Source organism: Tursiops truncatus, chromosome 4 (genome assembly GCF_011762595.2).
Source record: "Tursiops truncatus isolate mTurTru1 chromosome 4, mTurTru1.mat.Y, whole genome shotgun sequence".
In the NCBI taxonomy this organism is placed as follows: domain Eukaryota; kingdom Metazoa; phylum Chordata; class Mammalia; order Artiodactyla; family Delphinidae; genus Tursiops; species Tursiops truncatus.
This window is the reverse complement of record NC_047037.1, coordinates 111,442,113-111,455,594: the sequence shown is the minus strand read 5'-3', so window position 1 is coordinate 111,455,594 and position 13,482 is coordinate 111,442,113.

Sequence of the window (13,482 nt, the reverse complement as noted above, 5' to 3'; positions counted from 1 at the left end):
TATTTTAAAATTTAAAGGTGTAATATTAAAATATGATGTTCCCAGGACTTCCCTGGTGGTCCAGTGGTTAAGACTCCACGCTTCCAATGCAGGGGGTGCAGGTTCAATCCCTGGTCAGGGAACTAAGATCCTACATGCTGTGCGGCGCGGCCAAAGAAAAAAAAATGATGTCCTTTAAATCAAATATGGATGATAAAACAAAAATTGAGATACTTATATTTTAAAATATTCTTATCTATATAGAATAAAATATTCTGACCTATGGCCATTGGTACTTAAAGTATAGATGTCAAATTGCTTGATGTGAATTCTTTTTTTTTTTTTGCGGTACGCGGGCCTCTCACTGTCGTGGCCTCTCCCGTTGCGGAGCACAGGCTACGGACGCGCAGGCTCAGCGGCCATGGCTCACGGGCCCAGCTGCTCCGCGGCATGTGGGATCTTCCCGGACCAGGGCACGAATCCGTGTCCCCTGCATCGGCAGGCGGACTCTCAACCACTGCGCCACCAGGGAAGCCCCTGATGTGAATTCTTAACTATCCACATAGAAACCAGTGAAGGAAACTCAATAATTAATTTCCCATTTTTGTAGAAAGGAGTGACAGTAAGTTGGTTCCCCGCCCCCTGTCCAAATTATAACCATACATTCATCACTTACATTATGTTGATCAGAATCCTTCATTTTCATTTAAATTGAAACAAAATATTTAGCTATGTCAAAACATTTTCAACCAATTAGATCATTTTTGTTTTTTCTTTCCTTCCATAAGGGTCTTGGCTCCTGTGGTTCTACTTGAGTAAATAATCAGTAGCTGAAAGTAATGCATTTATTAGGCAAATTCCAATGATGCCTGCCAGCTCTTTTTTAATATTCGAAATGGCTATGAAATCATTAACTTTAAGCATCGATTCATTTGCCTCATTAAGTCGCTGCAGATGCAGGGAGCTTAGAACCCAAGAGGGTCACTAGGATAGTGAGGCTACCAACAGATTGAACCAAAAAGATGGAAGGGTAAATGGAAACATCTGTCCAATATTCTACATCTATACCATCAGGGTCTTAATGTTTAGATGGGTAAAGGAAAAAATATATTTGTGCTTTTGAAATATTTTTCTAAAAATAAATTAATAATGTTGTTTGGGTTAGACATGCTTGTGAAATAATAATTCATAAATATTAAAAAAACTAAAAATAGAATTACCATATGAATTACCATAGGATCCAACAATCCCACTCCTGGGCATATATCCGGACAAAACTATAAAAAGATTAATGCAACCCTAAAGAAGATGCGGTACATATGTACAATGGACTATTACTCAGCCAAAAAAGAAAAAAAAAAAAGAACGAAATAATGCCATTTGCAGCAACATGGATGGAACTAGACATTATCACACTAAGTGAAGTCAGTAAAAGAGAATGCAGAGACGTGGATGGACTTGAGTCTGTCATACAGAGTGAAGTTAGAAAGAGAAAAACAAATATCGTATATTAATGCAGGTATGTGGAATCTAGACAAATAGTACAGGTGAACCTATTTGCAGGGCAGGAATAGAGATGCAGATGTAGGGAATGGACTTGTGGACATGGGGGTGGGGTACGATGAATTGGGAGATTGATTGGGATTGACTGCAATGTGTAAAACAGACAGCTAGTGGGAACACGCTATAAAGCACAGGAAGCTCAGCTTGGTGCTCTGTTAAGACCTAGATGAGCGGGATGGGGGGCGGTGGGAGGGAGGTCGAAGATGGAGGGGATATATGTATACATATAGCTGATTCACTTCATTGAACAACAGAAACTAACACAACATTGTAAAGCAACTATACCCCAATTAAAAAACAAAGAAAGAAAAAGACTGAAAAATATGAGATCACTTATATGTGGAATCTAAAATATGACACAAATGAACCTATCTACAAAATTCTAACTGTGAAAGAGAAACAGGCTCACAGACATAGAAAACAGACTTGTGGTTGCCAAGGGGGAGAGGGTTAAGAGAGGGATGAAATGGGAGTTTGGGGTTAGCAGATGCAAACTATTACATATAGAACGGACAAAGAACAAGGCCCTACAACATGCAGTGAACTGTATTCAATATCCTGAGATAACCATAATGGAAAAGAATATAAAAAAGAATGTATATATATATATATGTATAACTGAATCACTTTGCTGCATAGCAGAAATTAACCAACATTGTAAATCAACTCTACTTCAATAAAAAATAGTCATCTGTAATAATTCATAAATATTAATCACTTCTAAGTATGGAACAAATACAACTTAGAAAAATATGTCTAAAATACTTATATAAAGTCATGATTCTGTTTTATAAAGTGAAGGCAGGAAAATTTAGTGCTGTAAAATATTACAAATGATAGTTAGCTTAAGTCAATAAAGCCCTAGATACTCTTTTTCTCCCTTCAGTTTTAAAGAAAAATGCTTCAGAGTAAGCCAGCCTTTTGGGGAGAATCTATTTTTGGTATAAAATTCACATGTCCCCCTAATCTCAAGAAAAAGTATTTAAATAATTGACAGAAATTAATTTACAAGAAAGCATGATTATCTAAATCTATTTTTATACATGCTTATGTTCTAAATTAAAGTGAAAACTAAGTAAATTGAAAAGACACTTGTTTTTTGTCTTTGTTTTCTAAAATCAACAATTATCTGACATAAAAGGAAATTCTTTCCCCAACTGGTGGACATCAGAGCGCTGATGAAGTAACAACAGAAACAAAATTAATAGTTACAATATAAGCAAGATTTAGAATTAATTTTACATGCACAGTTTCCAAAACCTCTCCTCTCTTTTATATCAATACATCATTTTCAGATTTTACTGTGAATCTTTTAAAAACTTAATTGCAGTTCTGCAAATATTTGAGTGGCTATTCCCTTTTTATGTTCATTTTTATTTGGAGAGACAGCCAACATATGTCAATTCTAATGCAAGAGCTAAAATGAAGATTAGAGAGAAAGTGAGAGAAGGAGAGAGGTAGAGAGAGAGAGAGAGACAATATTTTGACGGGCAAAAGATCTAGGAAGACTTCATTGAGAGGTAACATCGGACCCAGACCTTGAAAGGTACCTAGGACTCCAACATCTTGAACTGAAAGACAGAAGGTATTCCAGGCATGGAGGAGTGAATGGAAAAAATCTGTCTAATACTCTGTAACACCAGGGTCTTAATTCTGAACTCCATCCAAGCTATCCTTCACACTGTTGTGAAAGTGATCTTTCAAGGAGGCAAATAACATCAAGTCACACTCCCCAATGGTTCAAAGTATGATAAAAACCCTTTACTATGGCATGGAAAGGTTTTATCATCAACTGGACAGTATATCTCTCTAGCCCCGTCTCTTGCTATTTGCTCTTCTCCCTGCCCCACTTACCTCAGACATACCAAACTATTGTAGTTTCCCAGAGACACCATGATCTGCCATAGGCTTCATCTTCTGTTTGGAAGGAACTTCTGCTCATTATTTATGTCCCTGATTTTTTTTTTTAACCTTATACATAGCAAATTTATTGCCTTTACTTTCTTTTTTTTTTACATCTTTATTGGAGTATAATTGCTTTACAATGGTGTGTTAGTTTCTGCTTTATAACAAAGTGAATCGGCTATACATATACATATATCCCCGTATCCCCTCCCTCTTGTGTCTCCCTCCCACCCTCCCTATCCCACCCCCTAGGTGGTCACAAAGCACCGAGCTGATCTCCCTGTGCTATGCGGCTGCTTCCCACTAGCTATCTATCTTACGTTTGGTAGTGTATATATGTCCATGCCACTCTCTCGCTTTGTCACAGCTTACCCTTCCCCCTCCCCATATCCTCAAGTCCATTCTCTAGTAGGTCTGTGTCTTTATTCCCTGATTTTAACACATTTTTCAAAACCAGCTTGAATAAAACTGCAAATACTAGGAAGCTGTTACTAAAGTATGATTAAAATTGCTGATTATGTAGCTGTCACCTGTGAGGACTAGGAGAGTCCTTGCACTCAGATAAATCCTCCTTGTTTATATGTTACCCTAAGCGCACTTCTTAGCTCTATTGAAAATTGCACTTGACTGCTTGTTTGTTTCTCCTCTGGACCGTAGCTACTGGGTGGCCTGGAGTTTTTTCCTTTATAACCTAATACAAAATAGGATTTCAATTGTTTTGACTGTCATTAAATTAGACTGAATTGAGCAAAGGCATGGAAATGAGAGAATGCAGACACTCTTTGGGGATCAAGAATTGATCCTCTGTGGTTGGGGTGCAAAAGAGAAACAAAGAGCCTTTAGAAAGCTGAAGAAAATAGTTTGTGGAAATAATGGCATAGGCATGCCATCATAGGCATCAATTCTATTGTCGTAGGCTTTCTGGCAAATGTTTTCAACAGTCGAATGATCCAATTTATACTTTAAAATCTTAAATAGAGAACATTCCTATCAAATTAGAGTTTTATGCAGAGAATGATTCATATTGCATTTATTAACTAAAGTCATGCTTATATTTTTGTTGTCAACCATAAAACATATATGCTACAGGGAAGTCTCTTTAACTGTGGTTGTTAGAGTCTCTCAATAAGAGATACTGAGATTGAAATTCGCAAGAGTGTAGAACCTGTTATAGCACATTACACTTATTAGTAACAGACAACCTCAACCATTCTTTAAAAAGGCAATGGTTAAAATACTTAACACAAAATGGCATTCAATGAGCCTTGACAATTTTAACTACAAACAGAACTCTAAATAATGAATCAGTGAGTTGTAGTTCCTTGGTACTGAACTCTAGGTCAATTTTGCTCTTCTGATATTTTGTGTATGTTTATTTATATCTACATGATTTCAACTATCTATGTGTTCCTCTACGTTTGCCCTATTAACATTTCTTACAATCATGCCCAATCAGTTTTAAAGTAACTAACTTAATATTACTTTTGCAGCATCTTTGGTAGTTCTCTTCTATGGGCTAAACTATGGAGCTGGAATAGATCTGTTTTAGACATTTTCACAGCAAGAAGACAGAATATGAGCATGTGCAAAACTCATTATTACTTTCCTTAGTCCCTCAAATAGCCACATCTTGAATTACTATTCTCAGAAAAAAGCAATTGGTCATCCTAGAAACAATGATATCACTCTGGTACACCTACAAGTATAGTATGTCAAAAAGAAAAAAAATGGATCTCATTTCCTAGAGTCTGCAGATTGCTAGTGTAAAGGAAGGTTAAAAGAAAACTAAAATGATTTAGAAGCAGTAATAGGTAAGACACTCTAAAGGACTGAATCTGTGCTCCAGAGATTACTTCAAAATTGATTGAACTTATAACTACAACATAAAATGATTTTGTATTTAACATAGTAATAGTTCTATAAATTTATCTGCTGTAGACATAGCAGAATTTGATTTCACCAAGTAAGCTATGCTGATCACAGTGGCTTCAGAGGTTGACTTCTAGGAAAATGAAAAGATCAATTTTTCCAAGAGGGAAAAAAAATGTAATTGAACTAGTTTTCAATCATTCATTATTACACTTTTAATCAACAACAACATAGAATGATGGCAATCCTGGTCCTTATAAGAGAATATAATTCTTCAGCTGCCTGAATCTTATTTTTGATTTTGCCCAGATGCAAAAATATAAATAAATAATTAACATGAATAGAGAATTGCCTGCATATATGCAGTCCATCCTTATCTTTATATTCTAGATGATATCCATGGATCACCTCAAACTGTTAAGAGTTATTCATGTATGATTCTTTAGTCTTCTCATAGATTTTCTTTCCCTAGGTTGCATTTTGGTGGAATACTATCAACCTGTCGAGTATAGTTATAAGAAAATTCATGTAATGTATCACTGTACTTATTGTAGAGATGATAATAGAAAACACAGTCCCATATTTTTCAGGGTATCCTTTTATGAGGATTTCTGGAGGAAATTTCTCAGGCTTTTCCTGCATATCTGGTTTCTATTTACCTCATAGACTTAAAGAATCATGTGACTAATCATGGTTTCCTTTACATTTTAATATAAGATTGCTAAGAGGTCAATGTGATCTACCTATTGTTGGACTTAGGGAATATAGTTTGGTGGTGGGTAATGTTTTTTCTGCACCCAAATCCCTTTTCCCCAAAGTGCATTCATATTCCAGTAGCAGAGAGTTGTGGCTGCTCCTAACAAGGGCAATAGTACCTTCTAGAGAGAGGTGCTCCTCGAACATTTTGGGGAGCACTTTTTGGTTATTAAATAATAGGGAGACATTATTAAAATTTAGTGGAAGGAAATCAAGGAAGAGAGATGTCCTACAATGTGTATCAAGAAAGGCTTGAGAATGTCCCACCAGCCACTAACATAGGAAAATAGACAGTCTTTAAATAGTATTACTTACAACATAACTTCATTTCACTTACCAATACAAAACATTTGTATTTGCTTAAACATAACTAAATTGCAGTACTATGTAAATGGGGAGGAGTTTATAATTTCCCACGTCTGAAATTTATCCTGAGCTATTAACCATTTTAGACAATCAGATTGCCAAGAACCACAAAGTTTTTTGCATTTAAATCATCAACACAAAACAGCATTAACTGTCAGTGTTTTAAGCTGTCACATATATGGCACTGGATTCACAAGCCTAAGGGTAAGCATCTTATTACTTAATTAAGTTTTCTAATATATTGTGCTTGAGAATTTATATATTAAAGTAAGTGCATTTATTATTGTATATAATTTTCCATTCTTTTATTTCTTTTTCATATTACAATTTTGGCACTGAGTTAGATATTTTAATACTGTAATGCATTTCAGTTGTATGAATTATGAATTTCCTTTAAGTGTAACGAAAGGGATATTTTTCTTCATATGATAAGGAGACTGGATTAGACACATGTAAGGAACACTGGTTTAAGGAAATCAAAATCATACATTAATACTTTTGTGAAGCAAAAATATGTGCACTTAAAACATTTAATGTACTGGTAACATTTTAGAAAAGTCTGAAAGGCAAAAGATTCTATGGATAATAATATAATAAATGAATATTTGGATAGAATAATAATAGTTTAACAATGTTGCTGAATTATTAAAAAGTCATGATTTAAAAAATGTTAGCAGCACCAGTTAAAACAATAAGGAAAATCAATAAGGATCTAGATATAATTTTTAAAATGATATACATGACCTTTAAGGAAAAAATGAAAATGTTTTATAGAAAGATATTAAAGTATACCTAAATAAATGGAAAAATATACAGTACACTTCAAATTGGTCTAAGATTCAATACAATATCAATGAAAATCCTTTTAGCATTTTCCATTGAACTTGACAAACTTATTCTAAAATCTACATGGGCCAAGAATATAACAAGGTGGGGACTTTATCCTACTGAATAATAAAAACTTATTCCATCTTAGACAATGGTTTTGTTACTGAAGTAGAAAAATGTACATATGGAATGGGATAGAGAACATAGGAAAAAAAATTAGGCTCATATGGGATCTTGATATATGATAGTCAGTGAAGAAAAAGATGGACTTTCCAGGAAATAAAGGCAGCATAATTGACTGTCCACATGAAAAAAATTAAATTGAATCCCAAATTCACACCAATCATAAAAAATCTATTGTGGTGGATTAAGCATTTGACTATAAATCTAAATGACAAAACTTGAGGAGACCATACAGAATATCTTTACCACTATAAAATGAAAGGCTTTTAAAAAGGATCACACAATTACAAATTATGTAAAACAGATTGTTAATTTCAACTATATTAATAACTTATTTTCATGAAAAGACATAAAAAGAACAAAAAGAAATCTCAAATCTAGAGAAGATTTTATAGAAATAAGATGAATGCAAAGATTATATAAAGAACTGCTAAAAATCTAAAATAAAATGGCAAAAGAATTTTAAAAATTTTTGGATATTTAATTTAAAAAAACATCCAAGTGGCCTATAAACCTATGAAGAGCAATTAAGCAAATGCACATTAAAACTATAATGGGCAATTACCAGATTGGCAAAAATGCAAAAGCCAATCAGTATTGTTTGCCAAGACACTGAGAAGCTGACATTCTCATCTACTGCTGGCAAAAGTGTAAATTTAAACAAAAGATTTAGAAATGTTTTCATTACCTACAAAATGTGAACATTCACATGTCCTACAACAAAGCAACTCCATTCCTAGACTTATATTTCAAAGAAACTGTTGAACATGAGCCCTAGGAGATAAATATTAAAAAATCAAAAAGCTTTGTCTAAACTTTATTATTTAAAAATAATGGCAAATAACGGCCCATGAATGATAAGATGGATACATAAAATGTAGTATTTTCAGTTAACTACTGTACAGCAATGACAGAAATTAAATTATGCTGTATGCATCAACATAAATAAATATCAGTGATAATGTTGAGAGAAAGGAATCATGGAAGAATACATAAAATATATTCTATCCATGTTGCTTTTAACAACTGGCAAAATAAACTACCTTAAAGTTAAAGTTATAAGGAAAGGCAGGAGAAAGATTAACACACACAGAAAAATGATGATTGTGATGGCAGGGAGTTAGTGAGGAAGATGTTATCCAAAAACAGTGGAGCTGGGAGGATCCTACGTTACAGATGATGATTGTTTTTTTTAACCTCATTAGTTGATAACCTCAGTAATGTCTATTTTATTATTGTCGGCCCTATTGTATCCCCTTTGCCTTATCCAAGTTGCTTACACACATATAAATGCCCATCTATTACCTAGCTATTTCAACCTTGGAGTCCCATTCATTATTTTTTATTTACATACAAAATGTTGGGAAAGGCAGTCTTGTGCATGCAGTCTCTTGGCTCCCACCTGGCCATGTAAGACTGAGTATTAATTAGGTGGGTTTGCAACACTTCCTTACTAACAGATAAAGAGCTCACACAACCTGTGCCATGCTTATCACCTTGCATGGGATTATCTTCTCTGTTTCAGGCTCAATGAATGCTCTTTTGTCTCTGCTCGAAAAGCATGTGTCATATGGCACCTGGGCAACACCACTGTTATATCCGTCCTCCAAGGGGTATGGGCTGCGTTCTTCCACTGCAGCACAACACAAATTGCTGTGTGCAGGCAAATGCTGAGTGACCCGCTGGCCATGGTGGACTGACTCAAGCTACTGAAACTAATCTTGCCCTGGCTCTTCTCTATGTAAGCAAAGCATTGCTCCATCTAGTTTTTGACTATGTTGTTTTCCTTGGTGACTCCAATACCAAGGTGCAATGTGCACAAGTGTTTAGAGCCCTCCTCCAGGATTGGTAACTGGTACAAGTACCCTACTTCCTTCAGACTGATAACTGGTGCACCACTCTCTCCTCAACACAAAACACCATATTTGTTTACGTCAGATCCAAATTAATGTGTATAAAATATTTATAAAAGATATATTCATAAATTGTATATAATGCATAAATATATTGAACCTCTTTATTTAACCCCAATATGAACTTCTGAAGTTTTTATTTCAAAAAGCTACATTGGTGACACCAAAAAACTCACATCAATGATCTTGTTCATCCTTAGAAACTCAAAAGTAGAATTATGTTCATAGTAACTTTCATAGATCATATTCCATTTTTGATTTGGTTGTTTTCCCTAAACAATATAGAAATCGTTTTCTCTCATTATTTTTTCCTTTTCTCTGGTACTTATAAGGACACAAGCATCTCATCTTGCCTTTTTATTTTACCATTTGAGTCTCTTTATTCTAAACAAATCTTGAGTTAATGTAATTGCTCAATTCAAAATTTTACTTCTGTTGGGTAACATCAAAAGCAAATTTTCCAAATCCTTACCATCCTCTAAAATTCCATTTCTCATAAATCAAACATGAGTCCATAATTGCAGATCATCTTTCCTAAAATAAATGTCTAAAATTTTACTATGCAACATGTCCTCTATAATAATATTTCAATACATTATTTGAATAGTCACTTGAATTTGGCACCATACACATTATAGACAGTTTTTAGTGCTTTGAAATAAATAAGATCATGATGTAATTAGTGTTGCTTGTAATAGATAAGTACAAAACTTAATTAAAATATGAAAGGAAGATTTTCCCCCACCAAGCTGTCACATAATTTTTGGAGAACATCTGTTTATTTATAAACCATGGTTTATACCTTGTTCTTGATGTGCATATGCTAATGATATAAAAATATGCCCCAGTGAACTTGTACAAGATCAATTATAGCTATGTAACTATACATTTTGGACCATATCAGTATGTTTAAGTTCACATTTTATTTTCTTAATCTAGTCTTCTTGGCTTAAAAGTGAATACCTAACACTTTTTTACTTGTTCTATATTTTTTTTAAATAAAGCAAATATGTAAACTTTAAATCAACAGGAAAATATGTTTACCTTAATAATATATATTTATAATTTCAAATCTTGTTACTATAATGCTAATATGATTTCATAGTGACAAACTGATTAGAGGGAGGTATCAACTGTTAGGTACCCTGACCTATTCAGCAGGTCAACGTGGAAGTATGTGAGAGAAAAAGTCCAGTGGCAACTTGTAATGTGAAATCTTGAAAATGAACCTGAAATATGAACTGTCCAAGCATAAAAGAGGATAAAAATGCATGTTAAATGAGCACAAGGGAAAAAGACTTAAAAGTTATTGCTGACTATAAATTTAATTTTAGTCAACAGTGTAACATAAATGCAAACATAAAGTTAAACAAACAAAAGAAAGTGAAACAAATATGATCTTGGGTTTCATTAACAGAAAGAAAAACTATCTAGAACAAAGAGTTGTTAGTTTACAATTTAGTATGAATGCTCACAAACTGGATGGCTTCCAAAAAGAGACCAGTGATAAGACAAAATGGTATCATATGACCATTATGAGCCTCATCAAAGAAATGAGACTGTATGGTCTAGACTACAGAGAGACGTGGGGGACATGAGAGATGATTTCCAATATTGTAAGGCCATTCCCATAGCCGAGTGCTACACTTGTTTTCAGTGGCTTTAGAGGAAAAGTTTGACAGAAGTATTTTCTAACAAAAGAAACTGGTAAAAATGGAATGTATAATGATATCATCCATAGATGTTCAGCTTTACCTGAACAAAATTAGTGGCACTGAAAAAAGGGTTCAAGTATTGGCTAGGGATTCAACAAAATAAACTCTTAGCTTCTCTTCAGATTTTAGATGCAGTGCTTTATACAATAGATTGTTTTAAAATTTATTTGCTTAAGGCTTAACCAAAAGCAATAAGCTTCTGGAATCTAGACAACTAAAGTGTGGAAGGATTAAATTCATTAGACTACAATGTGAGTGAATTTGAAACAAATGATTATACTTGAGAAATGTAAATATAAAGCTATAAAAACTAGTCTTTTAAAAAAACAAACAAAAACCAGTTGTGAAGTATGCTAATATTATACACACATATATTGGGTCAAGTTGCTTATTATTTTATTCTTTAACACTAGGTATTAATTGTACTGCATGCAATATAAAAGATACAGTTTGGTGAGTTTTTCGACTTCTGTCAATGACAAAATGATGGGCTTGTGTTGTCTGGATAATCTATGCCACTGTACTACCAGTGTTGCAGCTTCTGCCACCACTACTACTATTACTACTAAGACTATTACTAACTAAAACCATTTCTACTATTGCTACTGCTACCACTACTATGAGAATAGCTTCTACTAGTACTATTAGTACTACTACTACTAAAAGAAGTTACATTTATTGAGTTGTTATAATATGCTATGTACTCTTATCAGAATGTTAGATAAACCAAGTGTAAACAGCCCTATGAAGTAGGAACTATTACTAGCTCTATTTTAAAGATAAATTTAAGGTAAGCAACTTTTCCAAGATCTTACAGGTTAAAAGTGGGATGACCATCATTTGAAATAAGGCAATGATTTTAGACGTTATGCTCTTATTAATCTATATTCTGGTCAAAAATTCATATGAACTGTAATATGAGTATGATTTTTGACATAAAAGTAATATGCATCTATAGAGGAAGTTTTCTCCAAATATAGCACATTATTCTAATCACGTCTTCACACTGTTCTTAGCACCTGTAAATTCAACCTCTTTGGTAGTTCTGTTCATTTACTTTCCTCGTGCTTTGTAAGTGTCTTTTATATAATCTAATATTTCATAGCATAGCAGTTACAACTAAGTACCAGTTAATTGGTTGTTCATGCTTGGTATTTGTCCTCTACTACATTTCAGTATTCCTTGCCTATGATAGGGTACCCAAGCCTCCCACCATAGAACCCAAGTTTATGTTTTGCAGAGAGTAGCTCTCTCTACCATAATATGAGCTTGATGTCATTTAAATACCAAAGTTGATAGGGACTTTTTTCTTTGATTAATATCAAGCATAAAAATTAATGATTTTAAAAATCAGTCATTGTTGTCATATAATTAAGTAGAGAGAAATTTAGTGACTTCCATGGGTATCAACATGTTACCACCTGAGAAGTTACGCACTTTTGAAAGAAGCTGTGATTGAGTGAATTAGCCATCAGATACCTCGTTCAGTGATAACTCCCCTCTTGATTCTTTTCCCTCATTTGTACCTAAGCTTTTGGAGGGTATGGCAATTTCTACCTACAAGCTTTAGCACTATATATATATATATGTAGGGAGATCCCCAGTCACAAATAAAGTAGGGAAAATCTTGTATTTCTTCAAACATTTTAGCAAACTGGGAAAAATCACAAAAATAAGTTATTTGATTTATTGGAAATTGGTAGAACATTCATTTCACTACAGGAACAGAAAATAACATTGACTAAATATTAATTCAAGAACAAGAATTTATTACAAAGAATCTACTAATAGGTGTACTCTAATTAGAACATGAGGGGAAAATTCCTTTGCCTACATACAGGATATACTTGGTAAAAAAAAAAAAAGCAAAAACCAAATGTATACATTGATGATACAATAGAAATATTCAAATGACCATATTAGTCTCTTCAATCAAGGTATGTTTGAGTATCTTAATTAGTATTCAAAAAATAGGTATAAAGTGTATTATTTAGTTCTTTCTAGAAGGAGTCAAGAAAAGGAAAATCATGCAATAATCTGAAGATAAATACATAAACAGTTAATACATTTAGCCTAAAACCTATTAAAAAAAAGGAAATGTTTTTTAAACAGAAGTTCATGCTGCTACTGAATTTAAGTCCCTCATTAGTAGTACACATATATGATGTTTATGGTGTATCACGTAATGCATGAGGGACTATTATCATCCTCATTTTACAGATGAGGAAACTGGGGCAGAGAGTGGTTAAGAAACTTACCCAAAATTGATTTCAAAGTCTGGACTGTGTATAAATACCTGAAGTAGATGATTTCATAGTTTCTCTTTTAAACTTCCTTACAGAGAAGCAAACACTCTCCATTTTTATGGAGTCAGTTTATGACTTGAATCTTCCTAATGAATTTGC